The following is a 17,990-nucleotide window of genomic DNA, read 5'->3' on the forward strand; positions in this document are numbered from 1 at the left end:
AATGTTATGATGCGCATGTATGCATGAATGCAACAATCACACACAAGGGATCACACACAAGGCAAACACAAACAAAGGTCAAGGGATGGATCAAGTTATCATCAAGATCAATCATCCATTTTGGTGGATTATGGTTTTCACCTTATCAACATCCAAGTTCCATTGATATTGACAAGACTTGATTAGATCAATTGAGAATCAAAGGGTTTGTTGCGAGTCACGAGCATGGAGTCGAGTTAAGAACCATCCCAAAGGAGTGTACTAAGGATAAAACATGTAGATCATGTTCTAAAAAGTTCCCAGAGTCGTGATCCCCTCTATCAGATACTATAGGTTAGGATGAATGACTCATCAACCCATAGTATTCTCAAGAGAAACACGTCTGAGTGTAGTATCGCGTAACAACTGTTATCAATTCTACACTTGAACAGTCTCCGGACTACGTCCTAAATAGGCCAAGTTAGGTTAAATGTTCTACGGTCCTCAGCTTCTCGGACCCCCAAATTAGAGAAACTAATGCCTATCCACAACTTACTCGTGTGACATCAGTAACTCCAAAGAGATCTCCACTGAGTGGGGGATCCCATGTTAACTCTTTCAGGACTACTCCTTCAAACCCAACATGACTATACCACCCTCTCATCTTAGATTGCACTCAAGTTCGGGTTAGAACTTATCTCACCACACAAAGATCACCAAGCACAACAGACAGAGTATCACACAACAAGAATATATAAACAAATATCAAATAAACGAATATATACACACAAAAAGTAGGCTAAATCCACTGATGGCTACTCCCCAGCAGAGCCGCCACTTAATTTCTGTAGCGGTAAATTCATGACTATGAAGCTATGGATAAACTTGACGTCAATAAAACCAGATTCGCCACCGCACTTTTATTATTTCTAAAGGAAAAGGAAAAAAGTACAAACAAAAACCAAAGATAAGAAGTTTTCAAATCAAAACTAATAAAATGTCAGAGATTACAGGTAAGGGGTTATTAATTCTTTTTGTCTTTTGAAATTAAAGTCAGTATAGTTAAGTTCATTTATAAGTTTGGTTTAAGAAAATGTTTGAAAATTCAATGGCATAAGGCCAAAGTTTCTAATCATTAAAACATGTCTAAGTTGAAAACACAAACAAAGAAGGTTTTGAAAAGAGGGAGAGATTTTGAAATTAAAGAAGTGGGAGGAGATGAAGAGGCTACCCTAGACAAAAATTAAAAGTTAAGAGTTGAAAAGATATGACCAATGGGATGCAATCCACAAGACAAGAATGTCAGATTGAAACCCATTTCCTTTGGACTTTTGAGCAAGCAACAAGCATAAGCAATATCCAAGGAAACCATATGAAGACCAAGACATCAAATAAAGATAGCCATAATATCCAAGCAAGCATTCCAATAGCAAGCAGTCTTCAGTGTCTTCAAATGTATCAGATGAAATATTTCCTTGGCAAACTCACAGAAACAATCATCAAACATCAACAATAATAAATGTATAACAATCAAGCACAGAGACAAAGTGACATATGAACCAAGAGCACTAAGGGTTTGCATCATATGGAAGGCACATTCAAGGGTAACTCAATCTCATATGGTGGCATTGGCCAAGTCCTCAAAGCAAAGGGAAGTTGCCTACTCTAAGTCCAAAAGTTCAGATCAAATCCAACAGTCCACCAAGATATTTTTTAGGGATTTTGTTGTTATTATGTATTTTAAGGTCCTAAGACCACAAACAAAATCACAAACACACAATATATACAATCACAAGATATTGCTCAAATGAGCAAAGTGAAAAGGACCGAAACATAAACAAGTTGCATGAAATGTAAATGGCAATGAATGATAAAGGTAATTGAAATTTAAATTGCATTAAGTATATGACTTGAAAATAAATAAACATTAATAAAGAATCAGTCAAATGTTAGTGAAGAGTTTAATTTGTTTAAGTCATTCTTTGGAGAATACTCAACCATTCATTCACAAGTATGAATACATGAACCAAGACATCATTCATGAGAAGGGCTCCAAATTGGATAAATCAACAAGTATGCCACTAGCTCTCATGAATGGAAAAAAGGTCAAGTCTTCACACAATACCATGAAGAATGCTGAGACTTACAATCTCACTTACTAGAATGCTATGCCTTACGGGACAAATTTAGCTCTATGTTAAGCAATGATAATTGGACTTATGTAGAAGTCACAACTATTTGAGGCCGAACAATATAAATATTGGTATTAATGCATGTTAGAGACTTGGTAAAAATAACAAAGCTCCTAAAACATACCACACATAAAAATAAAGATGGGATGAACCTATCTCAATCCAGCTCATGTTGATTCATCTGACACAAGGTCATTGATGAATCAACTAGCAATTGGATATTAGAGAAATCATTGGTCAATGATGTATTAGGAAAGAATGAGGATGAAGATGAAGAGGGAAGGGTAAATAAAAACCCAAATTGATCACAGAAGGAAATTCATCTGATCAATACTATTCATTCATCTTGAGGGATGAAATGTACATTTCATCAACCCCCTAAATCCAATAGTATTGGTCAAATAAAAGTCAAATCAACCATGACCAAGGCCAAACATAAGGTCAAACATCACAAGGTCAATTAAATGGCTCAACAAAGTTATTAAACAATTAAACAATTAAAAATCAATTTTAAAATGAATTGAAATGCATTTTTAAATGGACAAAACCTCTTCAAATCACAAAATAAATGGCCAAAGGATTTATCCTAGGTGAAACAAGGTCAAAGGACCTTAGACAAAAAAAATTAGAATTTTTGGAAAGTCAGAAGTATTTTAAAATATTAAAAAACAAGTCAAAAATCATTTAATTCACAAAAAATATCAAAATTAATCCAAAGAATGATTTTAATTCAAAATATGGTAGAGGAAAATATTTAAAGATTCTTGGTGAAAGTCCCATATCTTTTGGATTAAAAATGAAATTTCTATGAATTAAACAAAATAAAACGATTAAAAGAAAAATCAAAAAATTAAAAGGAATTAGAAAAAAACAAGGGCCATCAAATCTCCCTCATTAATTGAGGTAGCAGATCTGATGGCCATGCACATGCTGAACAAGGTACACCAAGTCAAATGTGTCACACGCATGGTAATCTTAACCAATGGCTATGATTAAAACGTTTAAACACCATCAAACGGTTGGAAGGGTGCCAACACACCACTAGAGCCCTAGCTCTGGTCTTCTTCTCTGGTGGACCTCACCGGACTGGTCCACCACCAACCTCCATGAAAATGAAAAGTGAGTATACTATTTTGAACGAAAAATCCTCAGGAGTCCAAATATGACCTCAATTTCTCTGATTTCCACGTATATTGAAAGATACATGGATTTGAACTTTTAGGTGTGTGATCTGAGTTGCTTTGATTTGACCTCAAAGAAACTCAATCTTGTTTCCTAGATTGGTTGGACTTCAGCCAATTAAAAATTAATTTAAATGATAGAGAGTTGAAAGAGAATCGAAGAGAGAAAGTTTCACAAAAATCACCTTTTGTTTGTAGTGATGAAGCTCGATCTGGATCTCAATTGGCTTGGGCTTGCTTCTACTTGCTTGCAGGAGATGAAATGAGAGCTCAAATGGCTTGGACTATAGGAGTTTCAACTTCAAAATAGAAGTGAAATTAAAACTCAATTTCAATTAAAACCCTCAAGATTATCCTATCTATGGAGGGTGGGAAGGTTGCAGGAGAAAAGCTTGGGCAAGGTATCTTCAATTCTGAGCATAATGACTTATATTTATAGGCTCCAAGATTCATTTCTACACACTTCCAAAAAAATGTCAAAAATAGAAATGTTAGTGGATGTTTGCATGGACATGTGATAGGCCCATGAAATGATTGCAAATGGTCCAAAATGATGTGTGAGTGATGTTGAAAGCTTAACATGAGCCATGCAAATGTAATTGAAAGTTGGTCATGAGAATTATTCAAATGGAACCATGCAATGCAACCATGCACAAGTCTTTCAAATATGCTCCAAATGCCATGGTCTTGGATTCTTTGGAAAGTTAACATGAAGGGTAACAAATTTGATGTTGAACACCTTTCCGTTTGGATCTTGGATCATGATGAAGTTTAAGGTGGAAGTTGGAGAAATCAAACATAGTTGAAAAATTTCTAAGTATAAAGTCAAATGATCACTTTTTCCACCTTGAATAACTTTTACTATGAGCTTCAAATGAAAATGGTTTCTTCACCAAAGTTGTGTCTATTTCATTCCTATTCAATTTTATCATAAATTTTACACCATTTGAAAAAATTTCATGAGGGATTTATGCATTTTAGAAGTTTAGGAAAATTGTTTGTTCAATGGTAATGGCCCAAAATTATCTATAATTTTTCCTCTTGGCATGTGCCCTTGCAAGTAGATTTTGACATTTCTCAAAGAATAAAAGTTGGAGAGGACATATTTAAATTAACCATGAAACTTGGATGACCTTCATATCATACAAATTGAGCAAGTTATGGTTCTTGGAAGTTGACCTTCCATCTAGGGCACAGACAAAATGACCTATAATCTTTCACCATAAATAATGACTTTCCAGGAAAAATTAGCTCTTGATTCCAACATGAAAGTTTTTTGTAATGTCATAAAGAGTAAAGTTTCTCTTTTAATAATTTTCATATGAAAACAACTGTAGGAGATAGGGTCTAGGGAACCCTAGATTTGAGGAGTTGACTTTCTCTGGTCAACCTCCTTGAACCAACTAGAAAACTTGAAGTTATTTTGATCTTTGGGGCTCATGTAGAATCATATATGCATAAGTTTAAATGTAATGGAGTATACCTTGAGATCTTTGATCAATTGGTGAAGAAACTTGTTGAGGAAGTTACACAAGATACCTAAATGAATTAGGGCTTCCAAGGCAAATAAGCTTCAAACTCTTGATGGATTATTAATCAAAATGACAATTAAATAGCATCAGAATCCATATATAATGCTTAGATCCATTGTGAATCTTTGCTAACTTGACCCCTTGCATTGAGGGTCTCAAACCCTATTTGTGAGCTTGATAAGGCACAAGTGGGCATACATATTACCTACAAAAAAAACAAAGCTACACATAGATATATGTTTGGTATTTTGGTTAGTAAACAAATAAAAACAAAGTATGATACAATCAAATGTGTTTGGTGATCTCTCCCAATGCAAACCCAATGAATGAGGGGTAAGGATGATGCCAAGGTGTGATCCCAAAGACAATGCAAATGATGAGATGGCATGAGGGATCTTAGGGTCAAAATTGGGGTCTTACACCCTCTACAAGTTTTCTTTAAGGATCGAGTTCAGAATATGCTTGGAACACCATGAAATTCATTGAAACATTATAGGTCATTTTCAGCCATAAAGCACTCAAATTTTTCTAAGTTATATGATCAATTTTTCATGCCAACTTCAAAATGACATAACTTTGTGCTCAAACATCCAAATGCAACCTTTCTTGGCACATTGAAATCTTGGCCATGATGGTAACATATTACAAGAATAAATGGGTCAAAAAGCCTCACGAGTAGGGTGCCCCATTAGGTTGAACATGGTGACTTGTAACTGAAGAAATCACCATTGCCCGAGTTTTGAACATGACTAATCTCAATTATAAGCAAAATTAGAATGTGTTTTGGACCTAAACATGTTTAACCAAATCTCTAGAAGTTAATTGACCCTTTAAACACACCATTTGACTGAATTTGGATGAATTTCAAGTCATATTTTTCACACATTCGGATAAAATTCATTTTGCACGAATTCTGTATCATTTCACATGTATTTGGATCCAATCATATTCTCTATAAATAGAGCAAGCTATTACCTTCATTTTCAAGCTTTGGAGAGCCAAGAAATCCCTGCTGCAACTTGAAAATTTTCCAAAAAATTCAATTATCGTGTTTTGAGTTTCAGCTTGTTTCAATCCAATTTCTTGATTCCATTAGCACCTTCGGTATCCTCTGAAACTTTTGCAACAATTCCCAAGCTCTGAAACCTCCTGAAATGCTCTAACCAGATCGAGCTTCATCAACTTCTAATCACCATCTGGACAAGTTAGTTTTGAGCATCATTTGAATTCAAACAAGTTACCACAATATAGTACTTCACTCTCTGATGATTTCCCCTAACTTATCTGATGTTGATTGATTGTGTTCATCATTTAATTTATTTTTTTGTGGCTTGCTTGTTTCTTAAACTTCTCTGAAATTCCCTTTGCTCAGTTCACATAAATGAATTTGGAGCATAATATTGAATTCAGGATGAGAAGAGGATCACAATGGTGGTGATCATGTGTCTTGAATTTACCAAACGATGAAACTCCTATGAGAGCTCATTGGAGAAGACGACTGTAGCTTTCTTAGGTTATCTGAGTTTGATCAGACACGTTGGCAAAATGAAATGTTTTGATTGGTTGGATTTAAACGGGATCCTGTGTTTGGCTTGCAGCGTGTTCCATCGTGTTCTCCAACATTTGGAGTGTTGGATCTGCCACGTCAATTAATGAGGCGTGATCCAACGCTCCTTGTTTTTTATTATTTTTCTTTTATCATTTTTAATTGTTTTTTCTTTAAAGAATCATAATAATTTCATTTTTTATCCAAAAAACCCCCTAAATAATTTCTAAAATTCTCTTTTATTTTTCTTCATCCGATTTTTTATTTTTTCACATATTATTTCACTGGTTTTCTATTTTTCATGAATTTTCTCTTTTCTCCTTTGTTTTAAATGGTTAAAAAAATACTTTTTTGCATTTTAAAATTCTGAAAATTTTATTATATGTTTTTTATTTTATTTCCATCCTTCCATAATTTTCTTGGCCATTTATTTGGTGTCTTGAAGGACTTTATGGATTTTTCACTTTATTTCTATTTTTAAATTCATTTAAAAATACTTTTGGTGCATTTTTTATTTCATTTAATTGCATTTTAAATTTGTATGATCTTGTGAACCTCTACTGGCCTTGGATAATGAGGGTTTGGTCTTCAAGTCTCATCAAATTCAGTAGATCTTGGGTGTTGATGGGGTGAAAACCCTAATCCACCAAAATGGATGATTGATTTTGATGATGAGTTGATCAAACTTTTGATCCAATTTGGGCATGCCCTCTCTTGTCCGTTTCTTCTTCATCTCTTTCTTTTCCCTTTGATCAATTGGACGGCTTAGTGTCCATCTTGTTCATGATGTATGGATTTGTACGTGATGAACTTTCATTATTTCAAATCTACCATCTAAGGGATAATGGATCATTTGAGGTACTTTGGATTGATGCATAAGTTTATCCTACATGTCATGAAGTATGGATTGAAGTAATGGACCATCTTTCTAGCCTTTGTGCTTGATCATCCCTTTTTTTTGTGTGGCATGGCTATAGGAGAATGATTTACATATCATTTATGTAGCATGTATTAACACAAACATTATTATTGACCGACCTCAGATAGTTGTGACTTCTATATAAGTCCAATTACGATTGCTTAACATAACGTTAAATTTATTCCAAAAGCAAAGGCATTTTTATAAGTGAGATTGTAAGTCACCTATTCCTAATGGTATTATATGAAAATGTTGCTCCTTTTCCATTTGTGAGAGCTAGTGGCATACTTGTTGATTTTATCCAAGTTGGAGCCCTTCTCATAAATGATATATAGGTCCATATTTTAATTCTTGTGAATGAATAGTTGAGTGTTCTCCAAAAACTGACTAAAACATCTTTTCATCTTTACTAACATCCTTTGCTAACTTTTCGCTTGTACTAACTTCTATTTCAATGTCATTTACTTTATGCCTTTATTTTTTTTTATGTCATTTACTTTATACTTCATGTTTAGCATTTGGTATCATATTGTTTGTGATTATGTCACTTTGTTCTTTGTAAATTTGGACCTTTCTTTTTTATATCATTGTGAATAAAATTCTAATAAGAAAGAAACCTAAAAAGAACTTGTTTCTCCTGATTTATGGACTTGTGGTTGCTATCCCCGACATCATTGTGGAGCTATGAACTTGTCATACCCCAAAATTGACCTTACCCCTCACAAATTTAATCTAGGTCACTAACCCTAATCATATGCATATCTTCATATCATGCATTTCACCTGCATAGTCATTTGGTCCAATACAAGAGGACATGTATCATGGATTAAAAACCTTGTGCTTGCACCTAGTGGGAGCTAGGGTTTCTCTGTATCTAAAGTTGGCTCAATCAATCAAACCCTGATTAGAGGTATCTCTTGAGGCTTGTATATGTTATTATCATTGGTGATTCATCTTAGGCTTCTTGGTGAAGCAAAACCTTAATCTTGGGATCCTCATTTGATCATGGTGTTCCCAAACCCTAATTCATGGCCACCACTCCTTGTGTGTGCCCCCAACCCCATTTCATTGGTCGATCATCACTCCATGGTGTGTATGTCTCACTTGCTTGGCCAAGATTCAATCAAGGCTCACTTGTCCATGTGTTTTCTTTGGTTGGGTCGGAATTCATTTCATGGCCCTGCATGTTCATCTCTTGCTTGTCTTTGTTTCCTTGGTTCAAGCCCATTACCATGATTTCCACTTGACTAAATCAATTTCTAGCACTTCATGTGATCATTTCTTGATGCCTAGTCCAAGTTCATGTCTTGCTTAGGCCTATTTCATATGGCCATTGCAAGCGCCTAGTCTATGCTTTTCTATTTCATATGGTCATTGTATTTCAGGTCCATCTATTGCCATTGGTGCTTGATCTATGAATATTTTTCTAAGTACAATCTCATGATACATCTAGGGTTTTTCTAAAGCTTTGGTTCATACAATTTCATTGTTCAATGGTCCATGTTAAGGCCTAAGTTCATATATGCTTTGTACCATCCATCATTTCCATTGGTTTGGTTTTGTCCCACTCATAATTCACTCATGTCTTTTGAGTCATGTTAATGGTTGATTCAAACGTTTATTATGGGCCATTCTCTCATGTTTCATTCATTGGATCTTGTGCTTTGATTCTAAGTCCATTACAAGTCATGGTCATATTTGACTCAAGTCACACATGTTCAAGTTTACCAGGGCAAGTTCAAGTTCATTCAAGTGTCATTTCAATACATTCAATTCATTTCAATTTAATACAAGTTCAAATCAAGAACCAATCTACTTCATCCATTAAATGTCAATTCCATTCATTACAAGCATGAAAATGTCCAAAGTATGGAAAATTACAAGAAATGGCAACTTTGACCAAATGTTGACTTTGGTCAACATTTGACTTTTAGGTCAACTTTGCCCAAAGTCAACCCTAATTCCCGAAAAACTCTAATTTCCCAAACCTAATCCTAATTACATCCCTAATCCTTCCATGACTCATGTTGACTCTTTATTGGTCAATGGCACATGTTGCTCATGTTTTCCAAGCTTGGAGTTATCTTGAACCATTATGTTGCATGAATCATAAGCCAATACCATTGTGTATAAACCAAGCCTCCACATGGACATCAACTTGCAACCAATATACTAAACCTGCAATTGTAGCAAACAAAACCATAACACACACATGTTGTAAAACCAGGGAAGAATTGAACACATAAAATTGACCTCATTACCCAAACATAACTAGATACATACATGAGCAATTTTGCAGCTCATACATACCTGCAAGACACAACCATTTTGCACCAGAAGCATCATGGACAAGTGAAATCCAATAGCCAAACTTGTAGCAAACAGAACTGCAACACACACTCACCTAAGTTATGACCCTACAACAGGATAATCTCAACCAACCCACATACTGGACAGACCAAGTCAATGCAGTCCAAACATGAACCAAATACAACCTGCAACATGTTAAAACCATAGCAGTCAACAAGCATCTCGCAAGGTAACCTAACCAATGCCACAACTGCAATGAAACTTGAAGCATCAAGTTAGAAGTGCATAACTCAAATGCAAAGCAGTAGGACATGTTGTTTAAACTAAGGCAGATGCAAAACCCTCACAAAACTGTGTTGTAGCTGAAACCATGAGCAAGACAGAACCATACAAACTCTACAATGATCTTGTAATGTAACAATTTCACTATATAAGATCAAGCAAGCCAGACCTATAATCCTGCAGAACACAACACCATAATCTGCAACACCACATGAACACATCAGTTACATGGCAAACAATACAAGTGTCTTGCAATTTACATTATCACCTGCTGCAGAAACTCATGAACAACTTGCAAGTTGAGCCATGAACCAAGCAAACTAGGACTTGGACTTGCATCAAACCAAACACCTTACCTGCAGCTAACATGACATGCAGTACATCATGAGGTTCATGACACCTTGCCAACATCACCATGAAACGACCTACTACAATAAGCATGTAGAAGCAAGCCTGCAATATCACATGATTAATATGAACATGAGCAAAGCAACGGATAGTTCACAAGGCTGACAACCCAACTGATGCAGCAAGTAAACCTTGAGCAAAAGACACAAATAGAAAAAATTCATAAAAGTTCATGGCATGCCCAAACTCATCACTTTGAATATTCTTTAACCTAATATAACATTTCCAAATTAACTGACATGACCTAATTGTCATACCCCAATTTTTCCTACATTTATTTCCTATATCATAAAGTTTTAATTTGTGATCCCATGACCATTTCATTTGGTCATGTGGCATCACTAATCAAAATCTCATTTGTGTAAATTCATTAAGGGCGAGTTTTTTTACATATAAATGACCATATTTTTATTATTGAGTACTTGTCAACGTTGTTGGCTTGGTGCTTGTGTTTGCATCATCACTTCTTGAATGCTCATGATAATAAATAAGAAAGTAAGTAAGAAAAAGCCAAAGGAATTTACTTTCAATGTTAACTTCCTTTTCCTAAGTATCTCTTCATTGTTGTTCTTTTTTAATCTTCAATTTGTTTTAATTGGATTTTGATTATTGTCTTATGATGAATCAAATCTTGATATTTTATTTAAATAGAGCGATCAACTTGCAATTAAAGTAAATTTTCGTTGAATAAAAGTTGGTACATTAAATTGATAAAATATTCTACTAATGCAAAGTTTTATCCTATAATGTCTAAAACAAAAGTACAAGAATAAAGGGGATTTCAACGTCATTTACAGGCCCCCACACATCTAGGCTCCTTCCCTAAAAAGCTCCATATTCATGATAATTGTTGAAAGAAGATCCAAGTTGCAATGGGATATATACGGAGTTTTCTTATAGCACCACATTTCCATTCTAACCACCATGTTGCGTTTTGTTCCTATAAACGAAAGAGAATAACGTCATGAACATGTAATGTACATAATCATCCCAAAAGACAGAAAAAACAAATAGAAAGGCGCTATAGGACATCACACGAATTTTCTTGTTTTGCATCATCTAACATATCTTACATAAAATAAATAAAAAATGTAAAGGAAACTGTTTTCCAATGTTATTCCATGGTACAGTATAAGGCTAGTACTATTACAACGTCCCAAGTTTGGGGACCACAACAAGAAATTACAAACAGAAGAAAATACACCAGGCATATCAAAAATTGTTGCTCCCTCCACTCACAATTGGATCCCACAAAATATGGGATGTACCAATATCGTCTAATGGATCTATCACAAATCACCAGCTCATCATTCAGAAGAACTTTACGTACATATCCCTCATCCTTTCCCTATAAATAAAACCATTACGCCAGACGAAAAGGAGGACACACATATTGTTACTCTGCCAAAAATTCATCAAGAACCATTTACCTAAAGCTCAATATTTGTAAAATCTAAGTTAGAGTTTCACACTGAAACTCTGACCTAGGTGAGCTCAGACCCTAAATGAGACAACCAACATCATCCAAAAAGCAAAAAGAAGATGAAGAAGGAGAGGAATTAAAGGTAAATAGAAGACTTATCTGAATCCCACTGGAGAAGACATCGCCGTCGGACTAGCTCCGATCAAGTATTCTTCTTTTTCCTTTTTCGCTTAAAATCTTTACACCATCATGTTCTCCTTGCTGAACTGGCTAGAAACCCCTTTTTAATTGCACCGAATTGCTACTATTGTGGGTTTAATTTCAAATTTAGGGTTTGTGTTTGGACCGGTGTTTCTGATTGTTCTTGTTTCATGTTGGTCGTTGAGAAGAGTTTTTAGATTAGTTTGCTTGTGTTAGGGTTCGTTCTTGGCGAGACTTGAACTTTTTCGTTTCATTTGAGTTTCGATCCGGGTGTTTGAGGGGGATTCAGGGAAAAGCGAGGACGGATTTGGTTTCGTTGGTCAAGAAAAGAGGGGGTTAGCGTTAGTTGTTTTGAGTTTAATGGTGGGTTCGCCGGAGAAGAAGGTGGCGCCGCCGCTGGTGGCTGGTAACCACCGTCTTCTCCGATGGGATGTGGTCGGAGGGAAGCGTCTTCACTTGCAGAGCGAATAAGCTCTGAAGAAAAGAGAGAGAAAAGAGTTTACAAAATGAACTCGTTTTCTCAAGGCCAGGTTTAAATACCCATGTCTGGCCCATTGCATGAGCGCCAAGTATCTCTACTGTGGCAGGCCGCGTCGGTGCTTGACTGTTGGTCAACCATGCAGTTCCGTGTTGACTTCCCACGATCCCTTATCGTGCTCCCTCATCAGATTCATCCAGTTATGTTGACCAAGTCAGATCTACGGATCTGACAGTCAAGAGCGTTCGATTGAGGTCAACAAGGTTGACTGGACTCAGCATTTTCTCCTTGAGTTTGGGCCTCCGGATTGGGCTCAAGAACTGCTACTGGCTAATTCAACCCCCTAGGTTGTCTTGTAGTGCGCCCATTTTCTTTTACTATTTATTGTTTGGACTCAACATTTTTTTTTATTTTACTATTTATTGTTCATCCATTTTCTTTTCCCTTATTTTTATATGTAAATGTAAAATATATATAGCCTATTATTACTATAAAATAATAAAAAAAATTGGTTATTTTATTTACTTAACTATTATTTTAATACTTTATTTGTAAACTTAAAATTAATCATTGATTTATTTTTTAGAGTTTGTTTGAGCTATCATTTTTGTATGTGCTTGATTAAACTCACTTGTGCAATTTCTAGGTTCATATAAATCATGTTCTAAGTTATATTTTCATAATGACCTTCATCCCTTAATCACCCTAATTGTCATGATAAATCATTAAAATCACATAATTCTCGATTCAATGTCGAGCCATTTTTTCAAATACCTTTGTAAGTCGGTTGCTTTTAAGCATCGCCATCAACCTCACATAGCTTACTCTTGGGCTTTCTTATAATGAGACCTATTCGGTTGTTAAATAATCGATTAGATGATTGATTCACTAAAAATAATCTTTCGTAATCACAAATTCAAACCTCGATCCAACATCGAGAATTTTTATTCAAATCAAATTAAAATACCTAATCGCAATTACACACCATTTAATTTGGAAATGAAAAGGGGGATGGTTTTGAGCCTTCAACTCTTCCCTTCGATTGTTTGAATATGAGTTCTCTTACTCGGTTAGTCGAACAATCGTCATTTCTCTTAAAAATCCTAAAAACCTAATTAAATTAAATCATCTTCACAATATAAAACTAAATGAAAAGGCAGATGGTTTTGAGTCTTCAACTCCTCTCCTCGATTGATTGAATACGAGTTCCTTTACTCGGTTAGTCAAACAATCGTCATTTTATCTACAAACTTCAAACTCAATTAAATCAAAACATTCTCATAATAAAAAACGAAAAAAGGAGATGGTCTTGAGCTTTCAATTTCTCTCCTCGAATACTTGGATATGAGTTGCCTTACTCGATTGTCTGATTATTTGTCGTTCATCTTAAAAGCACATCAACTATACACAAACCTATTTTCATAATCACTTAGATGAAAAAGAAAGTGGTCTAGAGTCTTCTATTCCCTTTCCCGACTATTAGGATACGAGTTGTCTTACTCGACTATCCGAGTATTCGTCATCCATTTAAAATATCTTAACATTATCAAATCCATTTTGCAATTAAGGCTGAAAAGGGAGATGGTCTAGAGCCTTTGATTCCTCTCCTCGATTATTTAGATACGAGTTATCTTACTCAACTATCTGAGTAATCTTCATCTAACATAACTATCTCAACACATCGAATCTATCTGTTTCTCGCTCACGTGCGATCAAAACCAATCCAACAAAACATCAAACATATTAACTCAACTTGTCACCCCCGTGCAACCAAAACTCTTTTCAGAAAGAACGTTGTTTAATCCCTTCTAACGCGCATAACAAACTAGTGCTTAAGCCTCCACCGAGAGTAAACAAGCCAATGTTTAGCCTTTAGAATGCGATATAAACAGTTGTTCATTAAAAGACACCAACAAATTGTAGTTCCCTGAACTATGAATGCTCTGATTTCCTTATTGCACTGTAAGGATACGTAGGCACGAGATTGCGTGAACTTGGCGAGCACACTGATAAAAAACCTCCCTTTTCTCCCTTATGAGGTTTCCATCAATCTCTTTTCAATATTTTCATCACTCGAAGAAAACAAACAACATAAGTTAACATTCAAATCGCAAATTAAACTAAAAGGTTCCCGTTGAGTACAACGGACGTGAGGGGTGCTAATACCTTCCCCTTGCATAATCGATTCCCGAACCTGAATATGGTTGTGATGACCATTATTCTGTTTTTGAAAGGTTTTATCGATATTTTCCTATTCCTTCATTGGAATAAATAAAGTTCGGTGGCGACTCTATTCGAACACAGTTTTTCCGCGACCATCGCAAGAAATCGTATTTTTTGAGATGTGACAGATGGAGACTCTGCTGGGGAATTAGCTCCAAGCAAGAGACAGTCAAGCCTAACTTAGTTCAGTTTCTGTTTGAGTGTTAACCTTGTTTATTTGTTATCTTTATTTTGTTATTACTACTCTGTTGTAATTATTGTTTTGTGGTTTATTGACTATGTCTTATTTGGGGTTCTCTGATCATTGGCACTTTGTGAGATAGGCTCTCTACCAGAGTCTGGGAAAAACCATAAGATTAAGTTAGTGGTTGTGTAGTGGAGGCCCACAAGGAGCCTTCCTTGTTAGGACGATACGAAGACCACGCCTAGAGTAGATTCTCTTGAGATATTATTGTCCGATGAGTCTTCGTCACGATGATAGTATTTTCAAGTTGGATTAATGACTTTAGGGGCCTTTTAAACCACTCTATCCGGCGGTTGTGTAGTATTAACCTAAGAAGTTTCATACTTGTTGGGTTAATACGAAAGCCCAATCAGATGAGATCCCTTGGACGTATTAGTATCTTACAGTAATATTTCCAACCTTGATCTATGACTCTGAGTACCTTATTAGAACCTTGGACTCGATATTTTCATAGTATGGACCCACAAGGAGTCTTCCTTTTTGGGACGGTACGAAGACCTAACCCAGACGAGACTCTTTTAGGGACGTTATTGTCGGATGAGCCTTCGTCATGGCAATAACAGACCTAAATTGTAATTGATGACCCTGGGAACCTACCAACTTTAGTGCCTTCCCAAGGGGGTTTTGGTGATCAAAGATATTTGCTCTTATGGCCCGTATGTTGACTTGCCTATGTTTGGGATACAGAGAACATGCATAAAAACATTATTCATAACATAAAATTCATATTATTTTATTTCCAGGGAATCTGAGCATCATAAGTTGCAGGAATTCAAGAAGCATGGAAGCAAACAAAAGAAACATTTACTCTTTCAAGTTCAAGGAGCCCGATCTAAGCAGCTTGCGTGATTTGGTCTCTCAAATGGACCCAGTATATATAATCAATTTTAGGAAAAACTATGACAATTTGCTCAGCATCCTCAACTAAAGAGTGGACTATACATCATTGATCACCTTGGCCCAATTCTATGACTTATCCTTAAGGTGTTTCAAGTTCCAAGATTTTCATCTAGCACCAATGTTGGAGGAATTTGAGCGTCTTGTTAGGATTCAAGAATAAGCCATTGTTTGAGGGGGTGGACGAATCTTTGCAACCCGAAGTCATTGCTAAAGCCCTTCACATGGACATGAGAGAGGTTGAGGCTAACCTAGAGGTCAAAGGGAATACTAAAGGATTCTAACTAAATTTCCTTTTGGAAAGAGCTGTGAGAAAATTCTTTACTTTGAATTAATTTTGAATGATAGCAAATTGTGTGATCATCATCCAAATGTTGGCTGTGCATTATATCACATGATACATTTGTGTTTTTATTGTGTTTTATCCCATTCTATTGTTGCATAACCATACGTAAAGACCTACATTGATACATCTCTTAAAATAACACATAAGCCTATGCATCGATCCATACAACATGTGGTATATCACAAAACCCTTTTTGTTCAGTATGCATCGATGCACACGAGTCATGTATCGATACATGAAAGGCAAAAGGCTCTATGGATCGATCCATACGATCCTTGCATCGATGCATGATCAGTTGAAACAGCCTATGTATCAATGTATACGTATTAGGCATCGATACATGTTAGTGAAAAGGTCATATTCATCAATACATACGAATCATGCATCGATACAAGCTTAATTTATTTCACCAAATACTCACTTAACTTACAGTATGCATCGATGCATACCCTCATGTAGCAATGCATAAGTTGGTTTTTGTTCTAACAGTTTCTGTTTTCAGCATATATAAGAGGTGTTGTGACATAAGTGAAAAGCAACGAATTCTTTGAGGGAAAAACAATTGAACACAAGATCAAAAAGCAGTGTTGTAGCAATTGTTGGAGAGCACATAGAAACCTGAAAGAGACTTCATCTTCTTCATCTTCTCAATCACTTTTCTTCAAGAACATCAACACATAACCATTCTTGTTCTATGAATTAAAGGATTATCGAGATAACGGTCAGTGGTACGATCAAGGATCTAGCTGTGGTTTTCAGTGGAACGATCAAGGATCTAGCTGAGTGGAAGATTGAAGGGGGTTTCGAAGAAAAACCTATTGGTTTATCCTTCAAGAACTGGAGTGTTCTTGAGGGTTTGTGAGTCACGTTTGCAGAATAGGTTCAGCCGCAGCGTTGCTTGGAGATCGGGGGATTTCGCAAGCAGGTCGTGGAACCGGTGAATTGTTTGCAACTGCCCATGAGAAGGAGGAAGATACTAGTCATGAAGAAAATGAGGAAGAAAAGACAGCTGAAGTGAAGGATCTTCCAACAGCTTGGAAATCCTCAAAAGACCATCCCATTGACAACATCTTGGGAGACATTTCAAAGGGAGTACTGACCCGTTCTAAGATAAGTAATTTTTGTTCTCACTTCGCGTTTGTTTCACAAGTAGAACCTAAAAATGCCAAAGAGGCCTTGATTGATGAATTTTGGCTAATGGCCATGCAAGAAGAGCTTAATCAATTTAAAAGAAATGACGTTTGGGAACTTGTCCCTCGTCCGCGAGATCATCATATCATAGGCACTAAGTGGGTTTTTAGGAATAAGCTTGATGAAAACGGAGTGATTACTAGGAACAAGGCACGTTTAGTAGCACAAGGGTATAACCAAGAAGAGGGCATAGACTATGAGGAAACTTATGCTCCAGTTGCTCGCCTTGAAGCTATACGTCTTTTGCTTGCCTATGCGTGTTCTAAGGATTTTAAGCTTTACCAAATGGACGTAAAGAGTGCTTTTCTTAATGGTGTCATAAATGAAGAAGTATATGTTTCACAACCTCCTGGTTTTGAAAATGCTGAAAATCCAGATCATGTTTACAAAGTAAAACGAGCTTTGTATGGTCTTAAACAAGCCCCTCGGGTTTGGTATGAAAGGCTTAGCAAATTCCTAATTGATCATGGATATTCAAGAGGTAAGGTGGACAATACTCTCTTTATTAAACACAAAGGGAAGCACATTCTTTTAGTTCAAGTTTATGTCGACGATATAATATTTGGTTCAACTAACATACACTTGGTCGAAGAATTTTCTAAGGTTATGCAGGGTGAATTTGAGATGAGTCTAATGGG

Source organism: Lathyrus oleraceus, chromosome 1 (assembly GCF_024323335.1).
Source record: "Lathyrus oleraceus cultivar Zhongwan6 chromosome 1, CAAS_Psat_ZW6_1.0, whole genome shotgun sequence".
Lineage (NCBI taxonomy): Eukaryota > Viridiplantae > Streptophyta > Magnoliopsida > Fabales > Fabaceae > Lathyrus > Lathyrus oleraceus.